The following is a 14,659-nucleotide window of genomic DNA, read 5'->3' on the forward strand; positions in this document are numbered from 1 at the left end:
TTTGTATATAATTTTTTAATGACAGCTGCCAGAATGTGAGTGGATCTAAATGTTAAGTACCTCAGTGAATATCTCCAAATGCTGTTGTACTCTGGTATGTGGAGAGAACAGACAAATTGCCTGCCTTTTTAGCAAAACTAATTATTGTTATGCAATCTGGTGTGTATATTGCATATATCACATTTTCCCCCATTTTTCTTCATTAAGAAAATGTTGCAGTAAAAAAATCCCGCTGCAGCTAATATTAACTACCTTTTAACAAGAGTTTTAAGACAGCAGTTTTTTCTTTTATTGCCCCATGGTTCTGCATTGCTCCTACTTTACTGAGTGTTTCTGCTGGAGTAATTCTGTCATGTTGCCACATTTACACATCACATTGGTTTACTAATGCTGCACCCTTAAAACTAGTTAACAGTTAAACTAGTTCTGTTTAACTCGCAACATCATCAACTTTTCCATTTTATAATGCATAATAGATAATAGGGAGTTTAAGCAGCAGCTGCGAGTGGAACGGTTACGGTGACCAGAAGGAAGCTGTTACAACACCGTACCCGAGAATGTAAAAATCACTAAGCAACCGTAAACGTAAAACCGTAAAAAGACGGCGCAACGTAGCATTCAGTCATTTATTGAAATATAAAAAAATATCATTTAAAAAAGCAAGAGAATGATTGCTTTTGGCATTAAATAATAATCTATTGTCATAAAAACAGTTTTTACTCTCGTATGATGCCAAGTCTAAAAACCTAGATTTACAGTGTAAGATATATATATATATCTATATATATATATATATATATATATATATATACACAGTATCTCACAAAAGTGAGTACACCCCTCAAATTTTTGTAAATATTTGATTATAACTTTTACTGTGACAACACTGAAGAAATGACACTTTGCTACAATGTAAAGTAGTGAGTGTACAGCTTGTGTAACAGTGTAAATTTGCTGTCTCCTCAAAATAACAACACAAAGACATTAATGTTTAAACCGCTGGCAACAAAAGTGATTACACCCCTAAGTGAAAATCTCCAAATTGGGCCCAATTAGCCATTCTCCCTCCCCGGTGTCATGTGACTTGTTAGTGTTACAAGGTCTCAGGTGTGAATGGGGAGCAGGTGTGTTAAATTTGGTGTCATCGCTCTCCTACTCCCTCATACTGGTCACTGGAATTTCAACATGGCACCTCATGGCAAAGAACTCTCTGAGGATCTGAAAAGAAGAATTGTTGCTCTACATAAAGATGGCCTAGGCTATAAGAAGATTGCCAAGACCCTGACACTGAGCTGCAGCACGGTGGCCAAGACCATACAGCGGTTTAACAGGACAGGTTCCACTCAGAACACGCCTCGCCATGGTCGACCAAAGAAGTTGAGTGCACGTGCTCAGCGTCATATCCAGAGGTTGTCTTTGGGAAATAGATGTATGAGTTCTGCCAGCATTGCTGCAGAGGTTGAAGGGGTGGGGGGTCAGCCTGTCAGTGCTCAGAACATACGCCGCACACTGCATCAAATTGGTCTGTATGGCTGTTGTCCCAGAAGGAAGCCTCTTCTAAAGATGATGCCCAAGAAAGCCCGCAAACAGTTTGCTGAAGACAAGCAGACTAAGGACACAGATTACTGGAACCATGTCCTGTGGTCTGATGAGACCAAGATAAACTTATTTGGTTCAGATGGTGTCAAGCGTGTATGGTGGCAACCAGGTGAGGAGTACAAAGACAAGTGTGTCTTGCCTACAGTCAAGCATGGTTGTGGGAGTGTCATGGCCTGGGGCTGCATGAGTGCTGCCGGCACTAGGGAGCTACAGTTCATTGAGGGAACCATGAATGCCAACATGTACTGTGACATACTGAAGCAGAACATGATCCCCTCCCTTCCGAGACTGGGCCGCAGTGCAGTATTCCAGCATGATAACAACCCCAAACACACCTCCAAGATGACCACTGCCTTGCTAAAGAAGCTGAGAGTGAAGGTGATGGACTAAACCCTATTGAGCATCTGTGGGGCATCCTCAAACGGAAGGTGGGGGAGCACAAGGTCTCTAACATCCACTAGCTAGTGATGTCATCATGGAGGAGTGGAAGAGGACTCCAATGGCAACCTGTGAAGCTCTGGTGAACTCCATGCCCAAGAGGGTTAAGGCAGTGCTGGAAGATAATGGTGGCCACACAAAATATTGACACTTTGGGCCCAATTTGGACATTTTCACTTAGGGGTGTACTCATTTTTGTTGCCAGCAGTTTAGACATTAATGGCTGTGTGTTGAGTTATTTTAAGGGGAGAGCAAATTTATACTGTTATACAAGCTGTACACTCACTACTTTACATTGTAGCAAAGTGTAATTTCTTCAGTGTTGTCACATTAAAAGATATAATCAAATATTTACAAAAATGTGAGGGGTGTACTCGCTTTTGTGAGATACTGTATATATATATATATATATATATATATATATATATATATATATATATATATATATATATATATATATACATATATATATATATATACACACAGTATTTGTCTTTTAATCATGATTACATGGAGGAAGACAAATGCCTAAATTAATTTTATGTCGGAAAATTAAAATTAGCTTAAGTTTAAAACATATCAACACAGATTAAATAAAGGACTATTGGTACAATCATATACTTATGTAATTACAATGTCATATAACATAAAACATGAACTTTTCTTGCCTAATCTGTCACGCTGTAAGGACTACGGCAAACCAGCTATTCTCCCGTAGTCTTTGTTTCTGGTTGACAACTGACTGTAGTACATGACCGTAGACTCAATAAACTAAAATATTAGCACTACATACAGCCTATGTCTTCTCCTCATTTTTCATGTTAGTGAAACTCTCATGTCAGTGGCCATGTACACTACATGGCCAAAAGTATGTTGACACCTGACCATCACACCCATATGTAGGACTTTCCCAATCTGCTGCCACAAGTTTGGAAGCACACAGTCTAGAATTTCTTTTGTAGGCTGTAGAATTAAGATTCCCTTCACTGGAACTAAGGGGCCCAAACCAGTTCCAGCATGGCAATGCACCTGTGCACAAAGAGAGATCCATGAAGACATGGTTTGTCAAAGTTGAAATTAAAGAACTCAAGTGGCCTGCACAGAGCCCTGACCTAAGCACCACAGAACACCTTTGTGTTCCAGGTCTCCTCACCCAACATCAATGCCTGACTTCACTAATACTCTTGTGTCTGAATGATCACAAATCCCCACAGCCACGTTCCAAAATCTAGTGGGAAGCCTGTGGAGGTTATTACTATAACAGCAAACCTAACCCACAAACCTTTGGCCATATTGTGTTGTACAGACCAGCCTGAAGCCTGGAGAATGGCCAGACTGGTTTGAGCTCAAAGGAAGCCTATAGTAACTCAAATAAGCACTCTTTACAACTATGGTGAGAGAAAAGCACCTCAGAATGCACAACACATCAAACCTTGAGTGGATGGGCTACAGCAGTAGTAAACCACATCAGGTTCCACTCCTGTCACTAAGAATAAGAACATGAGGCGATCATGTGCACAGACTCACTGAAAGTGGACAGTTGAAGACCAGAAAAAAAAACAGGTGATTTTTTTTATTTCTAATTTTCAACTGTCCGGTTTGAATGAGCCTGTGCCCATGATAGCCTCTGAAATACTCAAACCAGTCCATCTGGAACCAACAACCATGCTACAGTTAAAGAACTCACACTTTAAAGCAGAATCCATATCATTTTTTGTGGGTTTGTTCTGGATGGGTGAGTAAATGGTTTTGTCTGCTGCGGTTTTGGACCCGTGTCTGTCTTTTCATTTTCTCATTCATCCATACCACCTGTCCTGGATGACAGAGACAGATCTGTCTCAGTGGTTTAATTTGCTCCTCAAGATACCAGCTCAGCACGTTGATGAAACATGTTCCCTGTCTCCTCCGTTTACTCCTCCCTTAACATTAATATCAGGACAATCACTGTATCAGTGAAACACTGTGGTCTCACATGTGCAACATTTTCTCATTTGTGCAACATTTTCACGTTCCTGAGAATGACCGTCCCATGCAGAAAGCTGCTACCTGCAAAACAGAATGCACCTAAAGTCCACATTAAACAGTGCTGCCTATCTATGTTCGTATCGCTAAAAAGCACAAATAGAGGAAATCCGTGTCATGTAGCACTGCGAATTCCTTTATAATGTGTTAAATCATGGATTTAGACAAATGATAAATTCTAGTTATTAAGCTAATATTTTCTTGTCCAGGACTTTTTTTTGTTTTATGCATTATTAATTGACACCACATTAGGTTTCACTTTTTTACTGTGTATTTTGTCTGATGTGCATGTTTTCATAAATTATTTTTTTTCTTGGACTACATGCAACTTTATGTCTGTTTGAAAAAGAATCTCTTTTTCCTCAGTTGACAAATAACACTCATTTAACTAGCAAAGGGCAGCCTCATCAGCAAACGTCTTTGCGTTATAGTTGTATAGTTATATATGATGTGATGTTATTGCCTAGTGAATTCTATGGTGAATTACTTTTGTAGCATAAAGCTTACTGTACACCGTAACCTAGAGACAGACAGTGGTTTTTAATTGTAGCTTTGTAGTCTCTGTTGTGGAAACTATTGAGCTATTGAGTTTTTTACAATACTGTTTTATTCAATTTACATCCATTACTCTTTACATGTTCTATTCAAGACAGCACTGCCTTCAAACACATCTAAAAGCAAGTGAAGTGCCTGGGGGTGCAGTGTTTAATGAAGCGGAGTGGAAAGAATATTATGGTTGAGTTAATGTCTCTCTGTATTGCTTACAGGAGGGGGACATTTGGCCAAACCGCACAGTGGAAATCAGCATCATCTTCAAACCCCAAGAAGCCAAACTTTACCAGCACACCATATACTGTGATGTCACTGGTACTGGTTAACTTAATATTGTTGTATTTAAAATGAATATGTTTGTAAATGTGTAAGTTGTCTACTTCTTTGAAAGCCAATTGTTGAGTGATTTGCATGTGGGAATTTAAGCCCATCTGTCATAGAAAACCAGAGCCAGATCACCCTGCAGCTCTTGCCTGGTTTCCCACTGAAGCTAAGCAGGGTTGAGCCTGGCCTGTACCTGGACGGTAAACCTCCTGTCGAAAACTAAGGTTGCTGCTGGAAGTGGTATTAGTGAGGCACCGTTTTTTGGATGAGATGTTAAACCGAGGTCCTGACTCTGTCATCATTAAAAATCCCCAATTGGCCCTTTATCTATCATGGCCCCCTAATAATCTCCATCCCTGAATTGGTTACATCACTCTCCTCTCCTCTCCACCAGTAGCTGGTGTGTGGTGGACATTCTGGCTGCTGTTGCATCATCCAGGTGGTTGGTACACAATGGTGGTGGGTTAGGAGATTTCCCCACATACAACGTAAAGCGCTTTGAGTACCTAAAAAGCACTATATAAATTAAAGGAATTATTATAGAAAACCTCACATTTGCACTAGTTGGTCAGAGGATCATTCCAAGAAAGTTTGGTGACAAAATTCATAGACACTGCATTTTTGGACCTGTCCTCTCATTCTTCATCTTATTGAGGGCATTTTTCTTGCCTAACAATGACTGATCTGTCTGTATTTTATACCGATGAATGCTTTGGTCTATAGACCACAGTTGTTTAGTTCTATATTAATTTCCTTGGGGCAATTTATGATATCCTGCCTTGTTTTATAGTTGGTTGAAATTCATGTACTGTATTTATCATATATACTAATTGTGGTCGGTTTTAATTAGGTACTTTTTAAGCTCAGTTAAGCTTTTAATAAAGGGATAGTTTGTAGCTTGTCAATCAAAATAGCAAGAGTAAGAGGTGGCTGAGCAAATATATATCGCTACTTATTTTTTATTTTGCTAATCCACTGTATTGCTTCAGGATATGAAGCCAGTGATGTATTACAAATGTCTTCATGCAGGCAGAGAGTCTCGTTTACCACTGCATATAAAGGAAGAAAGCATGGGGCCCAAACTGCAGTTTAACGTTGATCTGCTGGACATTGGCAACATTTTTGTTGGATCCAAGCACAGCTATGAGGTATGAATAAGCACAACTACTGTCCTTGCAAAAGTCATCCCTAGCAATAGATAAGATACCCCTATAAACCCCAGATCATTTGACTTTGTATACAAAGTGAAACAAGTCTTTGGAATCAATAAGATGTCATTTAAAGATAGATCACTGGAAGTCATTTAATTTCATCCATTTGGTTATATGATTTCTGCACATAAAAAATATGTTTGTAATTATATTATCTTTGAAAGGAGAGAAATTATTAAAGACATATAAAATATAGGAAGCTATGTAATACTTCATTTTATGAAAATAAATTAAAATATATTTTGGAATCTTATAAGTTTGAAAATGGCACAAGTACTTTAAAAATGTCAGTGTGTCGATGCAGGCTTTTCTAATTTTAATTAAACTAATTGTAATCTAACTATAACACAAAGCTGTAACAACAAGAGGTGTTATGTAACTAAATTTAGGAAACATCCCAGTGGTTAGCAAACACAGTGATTGATATCAAAATCCAACTTCAGTTTACTTCTTACTTACTGAATTTGTTTCCATACATTCTACTTGATTCACTTGCCTTTTCAAACCACAGCTATTAGAAACAGATTGTGATTCTGTGCTTTATCTGCTCTTATCTTTACCCAAGGTGCTTGTGAGCAATAAGGGACTTATAGATGCCCCCTATAGGCTCATGCTTCCCACTACAGCCATGGGCCTGTGCTTTTCCTTCAGCTCTTCTGAGGGCATGGTGCCGCCTGGGGCCTGCCATGTTCTGCAGGTCTGCTTCTCTTCTGACAAACTGGGCACCTTCTCAGAGGAGTTTTATTTTACTGTTTCGGGGAATCCCCAGCCTCTCATCCTCACATTCAGGTAACTGTCTTATTGTTGACTGATTCTGCCTATGTGCTGCTGCTCCTGTAGCCTCTTGTTTTTCACGGACACACCATAGTCCTGTTTTCAAAACTCAGCTGTTTTTCCATGTAGTTGCTAGCCTTTTGTTATGCAGAAGAAATAAATGCGCAATGGTTTCACATACATAAGTATTGAGCCACAGTTTGGTGAAAGTTCTATAATTCACTTGTCATTTTTGCCACTTTCAGAGTAAGATGGATTGCTGTTGAAAATGCTGAAAGTAGAGATTACAGGAGCACTACTCTTCACTGTCATCTTACAAATGGATCAATTTATTTTGTTTTCCCTGTCACAATCTTTCTTTTTTTTTTTTTTTTTTTTTAAAGCATTTTGGTTCTTACTAATTAAATAATGAATGAATTAATTAATTACTTGTTGCATGACCAGTGACCTTCACTTCAGAATGGGCAATGTGGAGTTTAATGAAAAGCTCTTTGTCCTGTTATCTGTTGCAGCGGGTGTGTAATGGGCCCGACGTTTCATTTTAACATTCCTGAGCTCGACTTTGGAAAGGTATCTTTTGGTAAATGAACTTTGTATTGACAAGAGCCATGATCACCTGCTTACCAAAAATCCCAGTACCACTTCCTATTTTCCTGATTATTTTCTCTGTTTCTTTGCTTCTACTCTCTGCAGTGACCTCAAAAGGCTTTCCTCACACACTGACCTGCTCACTTAGCAATACCTCACTGGTATCTCTGAGTTTTGAGGTGCGGATCCCTGGAGATGGGATGGGGAGGGACAGTGTGACCAGTACAGAGCAGGTAACAGAGATGGACAGGAATGACTGGAAGCCAGGAGACAGGGCATCTGAGAGGCCTCGAGAATTCAGGGTGACACCCAGTTCAGGCAACATCTGGGCTCAGAGCCAAATGGACATCAAGGTAGGACTCTTTGTTTAATAGATCCTGCTTTGACCCTTCAGTGCATGCTCTCACTGCAAATTTGACACAAATTAGAATTGATTTCACTATGCAAAGGTTAGCCTACATCACTTCAGATAGACTGTCTTGTCTGCCCTTTTTAACAATACAGTCTCCCAAGAGGAAAAAAATGTCTTTAATCTATTTTTTTTAATCATTTGCCTTCAATATTGACTGAGCAGAACTCAAAATTTTAAATCCATTAAAAACAGAACAGACCTCTAATCCCTAATCAGCTTAAAAAGGCTTTTAAAGGCTTGCTGTTGTTAAAACTGAAAATGAGCGAGCAGACAAAAAAAACAAAAAAACAGAAGCTCATCTAACTCTCTTAGCTCCATCACCTTGCTTCTCTTACCAGATGTCCGGCACTGCGTGTACCTGTCAGCCAGTGGCCCTTTACATCAGCAGTAGCTGTCATATGCATTGAAAGGACTAATCTGCTGGTTTTGTCTGGGTGTCTGTGAGCTTCTCTGAGGTTGGGGTGTCTCCTGTCAGCATGCAGGATGTCCTGGTCTCATTCTTTAATAGCTCTGTCAACTGTGTAAAGTTAAACGAGGGCGGGTGATTTAGAAAGGTCTGCCTGATTGATCAGCAGCTGGATCTTGCTTCTCTGGGTGAAGTCTCTCACAGCTGGATATGTTGTTGTTTGCACCAATTTTTTGGTTCAATTAGGGCTAATTCTGTGCAAAAAAACCCCAGCATGTTAAGTACGAAACTGGCATACGGGTCTAAGTGCACCACGTACAAGGGTCCTCATCCTCTCATACACATTTGAATTATATTGCCCAAATGATGGGAAGTCGGGACAAAATATATGGAGAAATGGGATATTCATATTCATATTTCTCTTGATTTATTCATTTTGGGTGGTTAGTGATGGATGGCTTTGCATGTGGTTTTGTCCAAAAGAAATGTGTAAATTAGCTGCTCAGACATGCTGCTCAGAGCAGGATGGCCATTGTTCGTAAGTGTGTGGTTTATTTATTTATTTATTTTTCACATATTCTCATAGACATTTTGTGTCATAATCCAATATTTTAATACAAGAGTTTCGAGCTTTGTTTGAATGTGTGTGTGATTGTGCCTTGCGATGGATTGGCACGCTGTCCAGGGTGTACCCCGCCTTGTGCCCCATGCCCCCTGGGATAGGGTCCAGGCTCCCCGAGACCCAGCAGGATAAGTGGTATAGAAAATGGCTGGATGGACTATTTCACAGCAGCTTCTAAACCCCAATACTCAGAGAGCATTTAGTAGATGTCCCAGCCACAGCTTATGTGATGAGCTATAGCCTCAGTAAATTAAACATTATTGTCAGACTGGTTGTAAGAGCATATTGGGGCCACAAGAACTCATGTTTTTCACAGCACCTGTTCACACATGTACATCTGGCCCTGAAGACCACTTAATGACAGGTGTGCTGGACTAGGAAGTGCTAACTAAAGAACTCTGCTGCAGTATTATTTGTCAGCATCTGACTGCTGTGTCTAGTGTCTGTCTGTGGTTTACTTGTACTGTGGTCAGTACTAGATTGACTGCAGAGCAGAGCCACTGTATGAACTTATAATTCATACATATATGAAGGGATTATACAGGGATAATTCTGGATTCTGGGATAATTCCAATAATTATATACACAATTCATATAATTTAAACATATCCAGGCACTGTGATATTGTTTACTGATTTTTTCCCCCATTGGGTACATCTAGAGGTGAGTAGTGTAATAAACAGTAATATAATATGTACCTGTACTGTATATATAACTGGAACTGTGTGTGTCTGCTGCAGGTGACCTTGTGCTCCAATACAGTGCAGCAATACAGTCCGGCACTGGTGGCGGATGTGCATGGAGTTGGGGAGGAGGTGTTAGCGCTCCCAATTAAGGCTAGGTAGCACATTTATGGTGACACACTCATTCTGTTTATACTCATAGGATGTACAGTATATAAAGGTTATTACTCTGCAGACAACTTTCTCTACAGCTGTGTTATTCCAGAAGTGCACCTGGAGAGTTCCATGCTTCAGTTCCAGCACTGCTTCCTGGGTTATCCCTATGAGCAGACCATCAGGCTGATTAATGACACAAACCTCCCTACATGCTATGGCCTTCTAGCCCAGGTAAAATGAAGTCCATGTATCTTGTGGTTAAAGATAGGAAATCTTAAGATAAACATAACTGACAGGAGGATTGAGGCTCTTCTTATCCCATAGTACTACATAATTAAATAAGTTGTATAGTATATTCTGCATGTCCCTCTGACCAACATGTGAGCAACACTGTGTCTATGTATACGCAGGAGTATGAGGAGAACCCGTCTCTACTGTACTCTACTGCTCATCCATGAGGAGTGATCCAACCATACAGTACTGAGCAGATTCCTCTGGTTCTTCAGGCTAAAACAGTGGGCCAAGTGCAACTCACTGCTCTCATTTTAGGCTAACAGGATCCTCCACTGGTGAGCATATATGTATATATGCGCATACATGTATAAGATGCAGGCAAAGAGATTTAACCATTGCCTATTTTATTCACACTGCTCACAGTATATTTATTATTTCAGTTGAACAACAAATTGAATCAGCTGTAATTTTCAATTTCATTCTATGACCTTTTGCTCCTCCAGTTCCTCTCTGTCTCCCACAGGAGTTGCTCCTGTCCTGCATTGGCCAGGGTCCAATTGTCTCCCTTTCTGCCACTGAGCTACACTTTGGCACCATCCCAGTGCTCACTGACATCCCAAGGACACTGCAGTTGTTCAACCTTTCCCCCATTCCGGCCCAGTTCTTGGCACAAATGGTGGGTCTAGCCCTATTTTAATAATAGCCAAAATGCGACAAGCAGTGATCAGTATACTTTCTCTTTATACTAGACTATGCATTTTCCCCCCACAGCCCAAATGCTAGTTAATTTATTCTCAAGTATTTATTAGCTTAATTGAGTGTAAAATAAATAAGGTAATTGTCTGAGTGGTTTGTTGGCTTTGTAGTTAATTGGCTCCCAATGACTGCTCATTGAACATTGTCCTGTCATTCCTTTTGTATTAGACTGAACAGTTGTATCAGGCCACACTCTCTGAAATATTGTTTGTTCTTTTTTTTTATTTAGTCTGATTTTGGGGACCAATTTTCCAATGCCTAAGGATAAAACCAAGCCTAATCAGTCCCTGGAACTCATATACAGTATCTTATTTATAAGTGTTCTAACTTTTTTTGTCCATATACACTTGCTGGCCACTTTAATAGGAACATTAGATGTTAGAGACCTTGTGCTCCTCCACCTTTCGTTTGAGGATGCCCCACAGATGCTCAATAGGGTTTAGGTCTGGAGACATGCTTGGCCAGTCCATAAACCCTATTGACACTTTGGGCCCAATTTGGACATTTTCACTTAGGGGTGTACTCATTTTTGTTGCCAGCGGTTTAGACATTAATGGCTGTGTGTTGAGTTATTTTGAGGGGACAGCAAATTTACACTGTTACACAAGCTGTACACTCACAACTTTACATTGTAGTAAAGTGTCATTTCTTCAGTGTTGTCACATGAAAAGATATAATCAAATATTTACAAAAATGTGAGGGGTGTACTCACTTTTGTGAGATACTGTATTTGCAGGCCCTTGAAAGTGTGGGTTTCCACAAAGAAAGAGGCACTGTAGTGTGCCAGAAGAGTGTGCATTTTTATAATATCTGATAAATTTGTTTTTTATATATTTGTGTATGTGCCTGTAGTGATCCTTCATACTGCAGCAGTGTTAGGTGTATGGAACACCTAGAGATTTATTTCCATTTTAAACCTCTCCAGTGTGATGAGGTTCAAAGCAATCAATGGTGTTAAACCTCGCTAATGTAAGCCTTATCCAATTATTGAAATTTCAGCCCTCTTGCTGTTCTCTTGGATTTTTCTCTTAAAGGGAAGCCATCCTGTTTTTGATCCAGTCCCCTATTGACCATCTCTCTCTCTCTCTCTCTCTCTCTCTCTCTCTGTCTCTCTCTCTGTAATAAAAGCTGAGAGCGTGATCTATCACTCCCTGATGACTCTGTATTCTCATATGACTGAAATGATTGGTCTCCTTTCCTGAGTGCCATCTTCATCGCAGAGAATGGTGTGCTTGCCATTTTCCAGTGCTTCAAGGGCAGTCTTTGCTGCTGCTTGTACTACTGGTTGTATTGTACTACAGGCTCCATCCCTTTTTGTTTTGGGGACTAAAGAGTTGACAACAGACTTAAAGGTGTAAAATTACACACAGTGACTTGCAGGAACATATATTAATTTGCCAGAGTTTGATTCAAGCAGTAGCCCAGGGTGTAGGCTCTGGTTTTTAGTTTGGATGCCCTCCGTTCATCGTCCACACTGGCAAAGCTGAGTCTTTCTTCTTCTTTTTGTGTCGAGGTTCCACTTCATATTAGTTTCGCCCAGTAGGCGGCGGTCTCGATAGCCCTGTCCGTCGCGTTGCACAGGTCACACGCCGTGCAGGAATGTGGACACGTGGGGTATGCCAACAGGTGCGCCATGGTTTGTGACACTGATACGCAGGTGGCGCAATAAGTTGATTGGCCAGGAAGCAGTCCCCATCTGGCCATGTTCTCCCTGCAGCGGCCGACTTGTGTTCTTAGTCTGTTTAGTTCCCTCCATATTGGCCACGGTTGTTTGTGCCCGGGCAGAAGGTGTTCGGCAGGTTGCACATAAGGGTCAGGCAGGAGGGCACTTCTCCCGCCAGAACGAGCAGCATGCCTTGGATGGGTCACCCGACAAAGGGCTCGTGCGCCTCATGAAGCTCTTGCGGTTCCTTAGGCGGGCAGGAGGCAAGCGGTGTTTGTGCAGCGGGTATCGCGGGTCTTGCTCCTGTTTCCGCTTCTCGACGGCACAGGCAACCTCTCTCTGGGGGATCGACTCCAGCTAGCGGGTACAGCTTGTTGAGTGGGGTTGGCTTGAGGCATCTGGTTACGATGCGACAGGTGTTGTTCAGCCCGGCGGTCACCCGTGCGGCGTGCGCGGAGCGGTGCCAGACCGGGCAGGTGAACTGGCCAGCAGAGAAGCACAGCGCCAGGCCAGTGGTGTGCACAGTGTGAGCCGTCGTGCCCCAGCTGGTTGACGTCGGCCTTCGCAGCAGGTTGTTGCGTGAGTTAACCTTTTGTCGGGTGTTAAAGCAATGAGCTTTGTACGTGAGTGCCCTGTCCAGTGTGATCCCCAGATATCTTGGGTGAGGGCAGTGCTCGATCTCTACACCATTCCAGGTGACGCTCAGGACTCTCCTTGCTTGGTGGTTGCGCAGATGAAACGTGCAAGTGTGTCTTTGAGGGGTTAGGCCTGAGGCAATTGGCCTCATAGTACTGTCCTAGATGTTTCAAGGCCTGAGACAAAATCGACTCTACCTCTTCAAAAGAACTGCTCTGAGCTGCTATGGCCAATTCGTCTGCATACACGAAACGTTGTGTCTGGGGCAGGCTGGGTTGGTCATTTGTGTAGGTATTGAACAGGGTTGGGGCCAGGACGCTACCCTGTGGAACACTATTTTTCTGACATCTCCAGCAACTCTTCCCCGTGTGGAGATGGACTTGGAATCTGCGGTTGTGGAGCAGCTTGTTGAGAATTTTCATGAAAACTGTCCTTGGTAATATTTGCAACTTTCGTAAACAGTCCCTTGATGTTGACCATGTTGTAGGCAGCAGATAGGTCGACAAATGCCATGCCCGTAATCATACTGAGTCCATCCTCAATAAACTGTGTCAGCTTCAGTGTATGGCTCGTGCAGGACTTCCCGGGTCAGAGCCCAGCCTGTTCAGGTATGAGTTATGGCTCGACTACGGTTGCCAGCCGGTTGAGCAAGAGGCGCTTTCAAGCTCTCCAAGCTTTCCAAGCTCTTGGTATTCTAAACATTGTTAAGCAGTCGTTGAAAAGTGCCAGGAGCCACGATGTTGCCCCTGGACCAGAGACAGAGCTGAGTGCCTATATGGTTCTGCAGAGTAGTTAGACTGTAAATGGGTGTCTTGAGGGCAATTTGTAGACTTCTGGCTTAAGCACAGCAATTTAAAGAAGCTTGGGAGTAGCAATTTTATGAAGCTTTTGCTGCTTGAATAGCAGTATAATTGCACGCATACAATTTGAGAATAATTTTAGCATTCAAATACAGCTATACATGCAGTATTTTTAACTGATCTTTCCTAGTATTCTATAACAAAGTCTTAATTCGTTGCATAACCCATTTTTACATGATAAACATGTTAAGTGACATGATCCATGAGCATATGTTTTTTTATAAACCAAATCCATCTTAGAACACAGTGAACACATAACACATAACTTAATATATACAGTGAAATCACTTTATATAATTTATGTAAAACAGTTTTCTTTTTACAAATATGATCTCTAAGATTTACGGTTTTACCATTTTACCTCAATATAGGCTAAAAGTGTTATTTTATAATTGGTCCTTTACTTACAGTTTTGCCATGTAGTGGCAACCCAATATCTTCAACTTTGCACCACTTTGTTATTAGTGTGTACAAAAATGAATGTGCCTGGAGCAGCACAACATTAGGTGTATTACCTTCTAAGTCCACCAATGCAGTGATATTATCTAACCCATTTTGAAAAACTGACCTTGAAATCATTGCTTAAACAAATGCCTAAAATTCTTCTCTTATTACAACACATTTTTGGGGATGCACACTATTATTAATGTTACCCCATTTCAACGAAATAAGCTACATCAGCCAACTACTAACTACATTCAACAGACTCAACTGTTTTATATG

The 14,659-nt window shown here is 41.1% G+C and overlaps 1 pseudogene; it reads left to right on the forward strand.

The window, feature by feature from the left end:
• LOC128606759 (hydrocephalus-inducing protein homolog) overlaps window positions 1–14,659 on the forward strand; it is a 48,729-nt pseudogene that overhangs the window by 15,790 nt on the left and 18,280 nt on the right.

This window comes from Ictalurus furcatus, chromosome 4, assembly GCF_023375685.1.
Source record: "Ictalurus furcatus strain D&B chromosome 4, Billie_1.0, whole genome shotgun sequence".
Taxonomy (NCBI): domain Eukaryota; kingdom Metazoa; phylum Chordata; class Actinopteri; order Siluriformes; family Ictaluridae; genus Ictalurus; species Ictalurus furcatus.